This window comes from Pterocles gutturalis, unplaced genomic scaffold, assembly GCF_000699245.1.
Source record: "Pterocles gutturalis isolate BGI_N339 unplaced genomic scaffold, ASM69924v1 scaffold46228, whole genome shotgun sequence".
NCBI lineage: Eukaryota > Metazoa > Chordata > Aves > Pterocliformes > Pteroclidae > Pterocles > Pterocles gutturalis.
In genome coordinates this window covers 5,997-19,152 of record NW_010127338.1, presented here as the reverse complement: position 1 = coordinate 19,152, position 13,156 = coordinate 5,997, and positions in this window count along the sequence as shown.

The following is a 13,156-nucleotide window of genomic DNA, read 5'->3' as shown; positions in this document are numbered from 1 at the left end:
CCGGTGAAAACAGAAATATTAAAGGAGGTTGGGAATGTATCAGGCAGACAAAGCAGCTGCCTTAAACTTCATTTGTATGTCAGAGCGTAAACTTTAAAATAAAACATAATGTAGATTCCATCATGTTAAACTAAATACTTTGTTTATTGATAAGCTGACATATTAAAGTCTTTTTAAAGTGTATTTTTACATATGTGTAGGTGTTAATGCATGTCTAATAGTCTGATATGTTTTCCCTATTTCACAAGCTTCAGAATGACGTTAGAGTATGTAATATGCTTGTAGTGCTTAGAAGAAATGCTAACCTTAGTTGGGATCATCTGTTTGTCTTTCCAGTCAGAAATACGTCTGTGATTTCAGTTTTTCTTTAGTTGAAGGAAAGGTCCTACTGACAATTTATGATGTATACAACTTTTATAGTGAAGCTAAGCTCCATAGAGAGTCCACAGAAAGAGAAGGCTCATAGCTTTGGTCCTTCAAGTCCTTCTCCAGCAGAGTCTGTCATCCTACACTGAGTTTGCTGAGAGATGAAGCACCCAACTTAGCTTAGAGTATGAATCTTCACTGTTACCAGATCATTTTGACAAAAGGAATACTGTGGGGATGTTGATACTAGCTGACCATGTTAAATATCCAATTTCTTGCCTGTTAGGTACCAGTAGTAGAGGGGTGAGTTATCAGTTACAATTCCTGACACCCACAGACTTGCAGCGTGCTGTTTCTAAAGGATTTTTTTTGCATATTATCAGAAAGAGTTCGTTATAATGCAAAGCCTGGGAAAAAATCTTCTGTAAGAGTTCTGGAAGTCCCTGCTTTGGGCTTATTTGGTAAAATTAACTCTTCTTTCATTTAGCAGCTTTCAAGTGACAACAGAACTCTGTTTTGTCACAACATTTTTTAGACTGACGAGAAAGTTTTCATAGTAAAGGGATTTCAATTATTATTGTTGAAGGCTGTTTTTTCCATAGATCACATGGAGTTATGTCATCAACAAGGTATGCCTATTGATTTGAAAAGTTTTTCATTAAATAGCTCAAGAACTATAAAATATTTCTCACAGATTAAAATTCTAGGTGAAAAAGCTTTAGAGAGGTTAGTAGTGTAATTGCAACATCCCACTCTGTTTGTCTGAAAGTTATAAGCAACTAAAGTGGCTTCATCTGCATCAAGGTAGTGGTGCTGACTGGCCTGAAACCCAGATTTTGAGCCTTTTCTCTTTATTTGTCTTGGAACCATGTTGATGTGGGCACAATGAGGCACATAGACGTACAGTTAAATGTGGAGATTTCGGTTTAATTTTCAAGTCATCATCCAGTTGGGATTACTACTTGTGGCTGTGCGGGGAAGGCACAGTGTGATTCTCTTTAGTGTGGAATGGTGCAGAGGTGACATCTTTGCTGCTTTTACACCTCTCAGGGCTTTTGCTGGAAGATGATAGAGAGTCCTGAGTGTCACTTCACCCAGCAAATCTCCAAGGGGAATAAGGCATTCAGCCCCATGACCAACACCCGATCCCAGTAGCAACCTCAGCATTTGGAACAAGCCCCAGCATCCAGCTAAGGCTTGCCAAATCCTTTCTCCCTCGTCTGTAAGTCACAAGCTGTGGGGAGCATGGGAAGGGGGAGAAATATAGTGGTGGCCTTGCTGAATGTCTCATGGGGGGTGGTGACTATGTGCAATGTAGGAGTGGTGGGGAGAGTGGAGGGCTTTCCCAAGGGTCTCCCATCATTGTCTGGGGGACTTAACTCCTTGCACACCCACTAAAGCTGTTACCCTGACAGTCTGGGAGAACTGTTTCAGGTTCATTGGGGTGAACATAGGCGACTGTCTGGAGAACTGTACAGGCAGGTGACTAAATCATATCTGGTGGGTTAATTTTATTTTAAAAAATTGAAATAATGAGGTATGTACTTGTTTGACAAATAATTTGCATTTTAGGCATGAATACAGAATGGCAGGAAATATTTCTGTGGCTTTTTAAAAAGCCTACCTGCTACAAAAGTTAATATGTTAGCAGCAAGGAACACAGGAGAGATTACATCTCCACTTGAACAGAAGACTCACTCTCTCTGCTAATTTACAAGCTTTTTTTGGTAAAATAATAATAACAAAATAAAAATATACACATCCTCTACTAAATTGCTCAGAAGGTCACTTTACTCTTTTTGTGCGGGCTCTTGCTTCATACTGATATTTACTTGAAAACTTGAATTAATAATAAAGTAGTATTTACCTTATTATGAATCACTTAACCATGATATAAAGAAACTCTCTTATAGGACATTTTAATAGGTCAAGTAGTTTTCCTTTCTCTTTTGTGGTAAGGATGGCAGAGTGATTCCTCTTGTCCAATATAAAGTTAATATCACTGAATTGATGCTGACAATTCTAACAACACAAAGAAAATTGTCCAAAATCCAGCAAGAAAAAGACATTGTTGTATGATCCAAACAGCAAACTCTGTGTGCTACAACATTAGCCCATTAGCTTCATGGTGAGGATGAAAATTTCTGCTGGGTACAGTAGTTGGCAGTTAATGCGTCTTTATCAGTTTTACACAGTAGCCACCCAGATTCTCCCCACAGTGGATGCTACCTCCTCTGTCAAGAGAAGAAGCAGTCTGGGTCTTGAACATGGATCATCCTGAACCAAAATACATTCCCAGATTTGCAGACTCTGAGGCACTTCAGATACGAATCTAAACTTTGAGCCTGTGACTGTTGCCCAATCCTGCGTGGGTGGTGTATGAAAGATAAACCCTGCAGCAGAAGGAGAGGAGAGACGCACCGGCTCTGACTGGAGAACAGCTGGCGGGAATGTAGTTTTGCTTTCTGCCATAAAATCAAGTGGAGGACATTGGGCAGCTAAAGAACACACCTTAAATTTGAGAATGAAATATTAAAGAGCCCTTCACCTATCCTTGAATTTGGTGTGGGGGCGTAGCAGGGAACGGCACAGATTTGTGTGAGATACCTCCCAGAATGCACTAATAATACCTTCTTTCCAGCTATTAATTTATAGTAGAAGAATTCACTGTGTGTTGGGTGACTTGTCATACGCAATACGTTAAAAATGAGTGCTAGTAAAGGGGAAGGATTTAAAGACCATGAAAGATGAAAAGATAAAAATTATACAATCATTAGATTAGGACTGTAGGACACAAATCACAATACTCCTGAGTCCTGCAAGAGACCATATTGTGGTATGATTTAAGATGTGGTTTTTAATAGGAAAAGCATGAGAATATAATTTGCTGTGTAGCATGTGCTTCATTGATTATGAGAAGGAATTTGACTGCTTACTATATACAAGTATATAGTCAAAATTAAAATTCCTGGTTAATGATTTATTATTTTCATAACCTATGAAAGAATTAATAAATAGTCAGTGATAACTGGAGGAGTGGAGATTGAAAACAGGAGAGTGCTTGTCATGCTCAAATGCCCTGAATAGATATTTTAGCTGCCGTGCTAAAAAGGTAATGCTGGTTCCCAAAACAGTCTGCAGATTGTTCAGAACTCAATTGTGCAGCCATCGTGGTCTGTGTGTTAAGAGAGGGCTAAGATTCATTTGAAAGAAGGCTTCCCATGTGGATTCAGTCTGTATGGCCTAGTATGGAAGTGGAAATAATACCCAGTGTCACAAAATTTACTATTCCTCACATGACTTGAATACTGATGGATCTCTGAACATTCTCCGCTCTCAAAGGTAATTATGGCCTTGGAAGAGATTACTTGATTCAGTTAAATACCTTATAAAAATGGTAGCTCTCAGAAATTAATAAATACCTACATACATATATCAAAGCCCTTCTTGAAAGCCCTGCAAAACATGATTTTTTTTTTCATTTTGACCTGCTTTTGAGATACGAATGCAAGAAGTTGTAGAAGTGATTTATTCAAGATGGAATATTTGTTATAAGGAAATTAAATACTCAGTTATGAGTTATCCTATCTTTCAGAATGAAATGCTGGGGTTAATGTTAGGATAGCAACTGAATCACATTTATTCATATTTGCTTTGATGGTAAGTGCTATTTCTTCAAGAAACTTCAGTGGCTGCAAATCAATCAAAAACCCCTTCTAGACTGTATTACATTCAGTTCAATTCCTACAGACAGAAAGAATCAAGAGAAGGTTTGCAGCAGCAGTCACCCAAGCAAAAGCACTTTTTTGTTCTATTTGTAGTGACCACAGTGGTGATACCATTTTTTCTTCCATAGTGATGACCACTGATTGTCTGCAACCCTGTGCAAGGAGATGCGGAAATGTAAATCTGTCATTTTAATAGGAAATATGATTTTAAGCCTGCCTCTGAAGATAATCCAGATCACAAAGTTAACTGCAATCTCTGTGTACATTTCTAACGGGTTCATAACAGCCTCCACATACAAATCAAGGGTCATCCTTACAGGTGTTTTGTGGAGGGACCAGTCTCACTTTCCAAGCTTGAACTGACACTAGGATTTTCATTAATGACACTACTACTTTTCTACATTTACTCTTAGTCAAATCTGTTAGTAAGATCTGCTTTAAACCTTCCTTCACCAAAGCTTATTTTCTCTTCAGTGAAAGGACATCAGACAATGTAGACAAGGAGGTTACAGTAGGCTGTCGTAGAAGCATAAGCCCCCTTAGCAAGGTCTGTGATGGAGGAAGTCAGCTTTGAACAACAAACAACACTGTTTGGTGCCTAGTAATGCCAGTGCTGGGACTGATAGGAACTAAAAAGAAGGTGTGGTCTTAATAATCAGGGAGGAAAGTGTGCTTTGAGAGTGAAAAAATCTTGCTGCTGGAAGCTGTATATTTCCATTTACTCGAATTAACTTAACTTTATCAGAAAAGATAGGTGTGTAATGTATAATACTCTAGACAAGCCGTAGCTATAATAAGGGTATCAAAAAAGCAATAATGTTTTTAAAAGTATAACTAATAACTGTTTACCTTAAAGTACATTTAAAGACACAGGAGACTGAGCACTAAAGAATCCTGTGGGTTAACTTGAGATTGTCAACTCTCTTCTCACAAATGTTCCTTTCCAGTCCCTGCGCGGATGTCCGTGACAATCACTCCGTAAGTTTAATGTAATTGATAAATGAAACATCTCTGTGGAAGGCAAAAAACTTCTATTTATTTCTTCTGGGCTTAGCCCATCTCTCAGTAGAGACTTCAAAACACAGACAATTTTGTCAATACCAAGAAACTTCATAGCAGGGTGAAAGACAAGCCTACTTTAGGTAGGAGCTGATGCGCTCCAGCGTACCAGCAGCGTCGTACTCTGCAGAGGTTGCTCCAGCCTTCTTCAGCTTCCCTTTCTGTGCATTGGCCTTTACAGCAGTAGGGATCTAGTGCCGTATATGTCAATATATATATCACATACAGTTCAAACTAAGACTGCAAATGGTAATGATGCCTTTTTATAAGAATATACTTTTTAAACTTAACTATATGTTTAAGACCCGAGAAAGGCAAGCTATTAGCACATGCTGTCCAGTGTGCGACATCAGCACAAAGAAAATTCTTTTCTCCAAACTGCAGAGTGCTTTTTCTACTCATAATCACTGAGAGTAACCTAAGCCCTTATTTATGTTCAGTGTGGCAGTAAAATTGATACACTAAAAAGATTATATAAACTGATCTTGTTTTAAGATTCAGAGCTTCCAAATTAAACGTAAATTTTGCTAATCTAATCCCCAGGTCAGAGAATATCTAGTTTTTCTCTTGTCAGTATCTCGTGCTTATAAAGGATAAATTAGCAAACCAGATTTGTTTTTTAAGAGTTTCTCATTGGACCTGTAGCTCAGCTCCAGTGCTAAACATGGTCCCATAACTCTCTGTTTTTTCCCGGGACAAATTCCTTATTCTCTCCTTGCCATCTCTGGTCAGTGCTTAGCCATGCTCTATTAGTTCCTGCAGGTTACAAATGGCATCCCAGCTGATTCCAGTTAGCCTTGCAGGACCTCACCTGCCTGCCTCTGTGTGTGCCTGTGCCTCCAAAGCACATTACTTTAATGCTCGCACAATAATGTGTGGGATTAATGTGAAATCAAAGTCGCAGGTTTGTGTTGATATCCTGATTGCATATTGCTGGTCTAGTATTACAAGGTTCAAAACAAATGAGGCTCCACAAACTTCAAACAGCAAGGAGTGGCTGAGGTCAGGTTGCATTTCAACTCCATAGTACGCCTCCCATCACAATGCTGCTCCTCACAATGCTGTAGAGAGGTTTCCCCTGTTTTGTAGGTAAGCACAGCTGAGGACCAGCATCCTGCTTTAGCCTTTTGTCATGGGTAGAAGTCGCTTCGCTGCTTGCTGAGATGACTTTTCATGTTACTTTCTGCTTTTTCGCATAAGTGTGGCTCTTTTATGATCTGGCACATGCGATGTGTACACAACGATACAGTCTTCAGAAAGTCTGGTGTCTAGTTATACTGAGGCAGGCAGCTGCCACGTGAAATGGGGGGGTCTGGTCTCTCAGACTCAAAGACCAGACCCTCAGCAAAAATGTAGGGAGTAATTACCCTGGGTGTATGCCCTGTGCCTTTGTAAAATGAATAATGTACATAACTGTTAAAAAGGCTGTAAAGCAGTACAGTTGCTGTGCAATTAAATCTGAAGAATGCTGGTTGTGTTGTTACTGATAAAATGAAACCATTAGCAATGAATAAGCTATTATTCTTTTCCTGTGTTTCTCAGTGTTGTGAGGTAAGTCAGTGTGAAGCCCCCAGCAGCAGTTCTTTCCAGGGTTTCCAAGGCTCGGTGGTTTGGATCTGGTTACATTTTTAATGCCCATCAAAAGGTACCATATAGCCTTAGTTTCTTGTATGTGTACTGGCAGAAGTTTCCTTTCTTTGGGCAATCTTCAGGGGGAGAGATTTATTTTTTTTTTTCCCCATCCTGGTGGACCTTAGTAGATGGGACACAAATACAGAGGTCCAAGTCAACTCCTGATGGGCAATGAAGAGCTGTCATGGCTTCAGTCCTAACATGCTGTAGGAGTCTGCTGCTTACCTTCCCTGTGGACCTTATACTTGATGTTTCCAAAAAGGCTGCCAAGATGTATAGTGGGGAAGGCTCATAACCATATAAATTCCCTTGACTTTTTATGCCTTCTCACAACTGAATAATCCATGCAGTGGCCACAGAAGGGAGAAGGTGGGTCTTTTTCAGAGCAGTCTCTAAAGCAGGCATGTGGTTGTCATTTATTGCTTATGCAAAAAGCTTCCTGGATGGTGAGGGACTGCGGTGGGTTGCTAGCTGGCAGCTCCCTCGTTTGTTGTTCTCTTTCCTTAGCTGTGTGAGTTTTGGATTTTTATTTTTTTTTTAACTCCTCCTCCCATCTGGCATCTCCTAATTATTTTCTATTACTAATCACTTCTACAGGAAACAGACTGGACTGTTGAATTAAGAGCCCTATAAAAGGATAATTTTGTTATTTACAAGTTTCTTACCTCGCTTAGACTTTATAACGTGCCACTGTATAGCTGGTGATAATCACCTTGGGCTACGATTGTGTCATAAACCAGACAGGGTCAGGCCTGGTCACTAGTTGAACGTGAGAGTCCCAAAGAAAATCTGGGCTACAGGAAGCAGGGTCGGTAGCACCTTGGGCTGTGAACTGATGTCCGGCATGTCTTGTGTTTTATACCCTCTGCAACTCTGTGTAGCCTGCGTATATCTGTGCTAAGAGTCAAACCACCAGGGATTTTTCTCCACTTACTTCTAGCATTATTCAGCTAAGGTCCTTTTTTTCTTTATTGTTTGCAGTAGGGGAGGTGCTTTTTATCTAGATGGGAAGGGGGGAAAGCATTTTACATCGGTCACTGTTTACATGCTCACAAGTACAAATACATTTGGCCTCTGTACAAAGATGGAAAGGACGCGGAGCTGTGGCGGTCTGGTGTGTCGCCCACTGTTCAGTTAGAGAATCCGCTGACGGGCAGGCACATCTGCTTTGCTAATAATTGCCCATTCATAAGTGGTTACCAAACCCTTAAGACCCACGAAGAGGGAAATGCTTGTCTTACAAGGGGTAGCATACAGAGAAGTAGTTAGAGGTGCCTAAATGAAGTATTAGACTGTGAAAGAAAAAAAGAACAACCATTTATCCTGTGGTTAATGCTGCAGAAGCTGATCTGTTCTAGCCCTTGCTTCTTTACCTTTAATCTTTCACAAGAAAAAAAGATGTTTTCAGATAAAACTCCTCATGCTTAATTTTAGTCTCTAGCTGAATGTTTTTCTTTTCTGAATTCGAACAAAGTAAGGAGAGCAGTTTTGTTGCTAAGCTCAATAAACTGCTTGCTCTTATTACTTCAAACCTGTCACACTTGTCATCAGTGAAAACAGCAACTCTTGACAGTTTTGCAGTGTTCCTTTGGTCATTAACTTCTAGAACATTAAACTTTTCCATATTTAACCTTTTTTCTGCATGGCATCAGCAGTTTGCAACAGTGTTGCTTCTGGCATTTACCGTTCCTACAGTGCTAATGTTTAAGCAAGGCAAGAATCATCACGCTGAAAGATCTGATTCTCAGCTGATGAACAGTTGTTGCTCCAGTCCTTGTCATCCTAGTACTGATGATCCTCACATCCATACAATTTCCAAGATAACTACAAGATGATGTGTTCCTAATGGTGCAGTTCATATTATAATGCAGTTAGACTATATTGCTTTTTAGTGGGGATTATTATTGCATTTGGTTAGAGCTAAAGCAGTTTGAAATAGTTTGCCTAAGGAACATTAGAGCTAGTATCACAAAGTGTAATGTCCTCTATTAAACCTTAGTCATATGTGTATGTGATTTAGTAAATTATTTTATGGTTTCCAATTTGTGAATTAGATTAGTAACACTTAGAGGCAACCAGCTTTTCCCCTTCCTAAGAGAAGAGTGGAGGAATACCATGAAAATATGAAAGGCTGTATTCCCAATTTCCGTTTTGCATGTAATGGTGAAATATTTTAAAATCTCTCTGCTTTATATCATGTATCAAATAGTTTATTGGTTGAAGATTTCTAATTATTTTACATCACTGGAAAAGTCTTGAAGCATTTAGCAAAGCTAATATGATAGTGAATTACATTTAGATTCAGGCATTTCTGTGAATTCGTTGATCATTAGAGTAACAACACAAATTAATACAAATGCTGCCAATCACCTTTGTCACGCACTGGAGTTCATAAGGCAGACTCACTGCTCAGCAAGTTGATAATGCTGAGAGCTTCCTGGATATTTTTGTTTATGGGCCTTACAGGTTAATTCTCTTGAGCTGTTTTTATTGTTGAAAATTCAAACAACATCAGTGTTAGAAATCTTACAAGCAGTGTCTCTTAAAGTGCTAGTTGATGGTGGCAGTGTAAATAAAATTTTACCCTGTAAGATGAGATAAAAAACGTGGTTAAGAAGACAGCAGTTGTGCTGGCTAAACATTTTGTTCATTGCCAATAATTTTGATCATTGCCAATGAATTTACAAAATGGCACTATGCCCCAAACATAGTCTTTCAGCTTCAATGTGCCCTGTACTCAAAATAAGAGCTTCTGTCCAAAGATCATATGCCTCTGAAATCCCAAATGTCAGATCTTTGAGCTACTGATTGGGACCTAAGACTAGTGTCTTTCAGCTGAAAATAGACATCAACTAAACATTATGTTGCAAGAAACCACAGACTGGGGGGGGGGGGGGGAACCACAAAAAACACAAAAAAAACCCCAAAGTCCCTCTTGTATAAAAGAAGTTGTATAACCTGTTCACATGCCAATGCCTGCTTCTCCCCCAAAAGGTAAGTAATCTGTGTAGCCCATGTTCATGCTGGGGAGTTGCATTGCCAGCCCCATTTTGAACCATTCAAAATTACTCTGTTTTCAAATCAATACATTATTTAAATCTGTTTCAAAGATGCTGAGTTTGACCATTTGAGACGATGGTTTCTTGAGTGCCTGTCTCAAGTAAGAATTTTTAACAGTTATAGCTTCCTCTAGGGAAACGGGATGCTTCCTGCCCTTATATGAAAATTTTCATGACAGAGGCATTTTAAAATGTTAATTAGGAAACTAAGAGGGAATAAATAGGAAAGGTGAACCACATGTGGAGAAGAAAAATTAGGAAATTGTAACACTGGTCAACAGAATGTAAAAGAAGCCTTTTCTGAGAATGTGATCAGAGATTAGAAGATTTTATGGGTGGCAATAAACTGATAATTTGATAATAACTGATAATTTTATTTTGGGAGCCGAGTATAATTCCACTGCCAATTCTACTCTGGTTTTAATTCATTGCAGGTTTCAGAGCAGTCCTGATTTAAATAGAGATTTATGTAAGGATAGTGGGAGCCCACATGAGAGACTGATTTGAAGGATGATCAGTCTACCTCATTTTCTGAGCCTGCCTAGTTGCATCGTAGAAAATGAATGTAGACTCTGACCCACAGCGCTGGTACAGCCCATGGACATACATGCACCTAGAAAACTGGTAATGAGGGTCTGCAAGGAGTGATGATGGACACTGGGGGTTACCCCGTTTTGTAATTTTGATCTGCAGTGACGTGGTCCATAGCAGGTTTTCACCATAATAAATTTTGCAGGAATGTTGCATATCCATGTCACAACTCTAGTATTCCTTCAGGTTAAAAACTGTTTTCACCTTGATTCATGGGGTTGAATCAGGTGATAATTAAGGAAGGATTATAAGAATTTGCACTCTTATAGTCTTATTTATGCTAAATAAGTATGATTATGGACGGAAAGTATGTTGAAGAAAGAAACAGTGACAACACATGTATCATAGCAACATAGCTTATTCAGGAAGAAGTGGATGGATGAAAAATAGAGGATGAGCCAAAGGAGCAGGTATAGTCTGAAATGCAGAGTGTTTAGAAATTAATGAGCTGCAATTTTCAATTATAACATACGTTGGATTACTCTGAATTGAATTACTGTGTAGAACATAAAAGGCTAATATTAGACGCATTAGACTGATAGACAAGACTAATGTGAAATGAACATTATCCATCAGGTAAGAAAATATTAATGAGACATAAAAAGAAATTTCCATACTGCTTGCCCATGTTATACCAGTAGCCAAAGCTCCTATTCCATTAGGATTAAATTTTAAAAAAAAAGAAAAAAAAATAATAAATATAATAATAGAAAGACCTTCTGGATTACGTGATTGTCATTATCCCTAAGTGTATATATTTTCAGTTACAAAAACTGAATTGGTTTAATGTTAAACCTGCTTTTATCAGTATGATCTTAAATGGATATCATAAAGGAAGTATTGTAAATTATTTATTTCATAAAGTTTGGCCACCATTGTCATTTCCTTGTGGGGACAGGTAAGGTTCCTCATCAAAGGGTATGGTTAAGCTTTCTGCTATGCCTTCTCTTTTTTTTTATTTTTTATTTTTATTTTTATTTGGCAAAATCCTTATAAAAGTGTGGGTCAGATCAGAAACTATCACCAGTCCCTTGTGGTTTCAGAAGATTAGTCTAACAGTCTGTTTTCTCTTATGATACTTAAATGTAGTATATTAGTAACAGAGAGCATTTGCCAAAAGAGTAGCATTCAGGCAGCTGAAAATTTACATTACATTTTGACTGTTATCGCTCCTATATAGCACATTGTCTTGTGGCATTTATAAATGACTTTTAAATTCTTTTTGGAACATTTTGGAACACAGTCTGCCTTGACGTGTCACAAGTCAGGAGGCTTTTGCTAGAGTGACCCCTTGCTGCCATGAACATCAGTCGTGCCGTGGTCATAATGGCACAGCTCCCTGCATGCCAGCAAGGAGACACACCACAAACAAAGGGAAGGGAAGAAAGCGAGATGCTGTTAGCTGAAATAGCAAGTGCTGACAAAATGGGAACGAGATGGAGAAGCTGCTGAGGAGCAGCCTCTGCATGCTGCTGGCCAGCGTGAGGGTTGCTCCCTTAGGCAGACATTCCTCCATTGACTCCTCTTCCAGTAGGTCTTGTAGCCACAAGACAGACCTCTCCAGCCCTGGTTTAGCAATGCCTACTGGTGTAATGGTTGACTTAAACTGTGTGAGTAGTCCTCCCAGTCTCTCTGCTTCTGCCGTTCCTGGGGAGAGGAGTACCTGGCACAGGCTGCTCACTGTATCACCTACATGGCCCAGGCTCCTGGCAGGAGGAGAGGAAAATAGGATGGAACAAAACCAAAGCTATGAAGGATGGAAGGGTATATGGAAAGGACTGAAAGCAAAGCTGTAAAGGACAGGCTCCACGTGAAGGATTTACTGGAGACAAATTCTGGTGTTTCATGATGCTTCTCTCCTTGCTCACGAACTCTTTGGACGCTCTGCCCAGAGAACAGTGATGCTGCCAGCCCCCAGAGGTAGGGAGGTGGTATTTTCTGTGCTCTGCCAGCTGCTGGTCCTCTTCTGCACTTAACAAGTTTGGCTGGGGTTAGCCCTCTTTTAAGGCAGCTTGTTTTCCTCAGGAAAGAAAGGGGTTGTGGTAACGAGGTGCTGAAAGGCAAGGAGAGAATTGCTGGGGCTGATACCTTAGCCTGAACTCGTGGTCATGGGGAACTGCTTTCTTCAACACAGTTGGAGTTAGGAGTGAAAAGAACTCATTTATTTGATTTCTGGGTAGCATTTATTATGGTGTTTGATTGGCATATCCTGCCTCAGTGTCACACAGCTTGGTAGCAGTTCTCCTTTTGTCATACAGTCATATCTTGGCCCTTGAGAGCAGGCTGGCAGTCTCTGACTTTAAGGGAAGGGCTGGAGTAGGTGATTAACAGAGGCAGGCAGGGCCGTGGGATGTCCCGCGTCAGTGGCTGTGAGGAAGAGCCCTCTGGCTTTGGCCAGCTCAGGGGGGTTGGAACTAGATGATCTTTAAGGTCCCTTCCAACCAAACCATTCTATGATTCTATGACCAAAGCAGGACAAGGCAAGTGCCCTGGTAGGGAGGCAGGACTGCACCGTCTCGCCCAGAACACGATCCTGTGGGGAAGTGTATTATTATTCATACAGCATAAATGAAGTCATACCTATTGCTTGTAAAACCCAGCTTAGCGCCATCATTGATTGCAACATCCACGACCCTGCCTGTGTGGATTCTCATGTGCCACATACAGCCCTGTAGTGATGTTTGTACCTATGGAGTATGAAGGAAATCCCCAGAAATACCC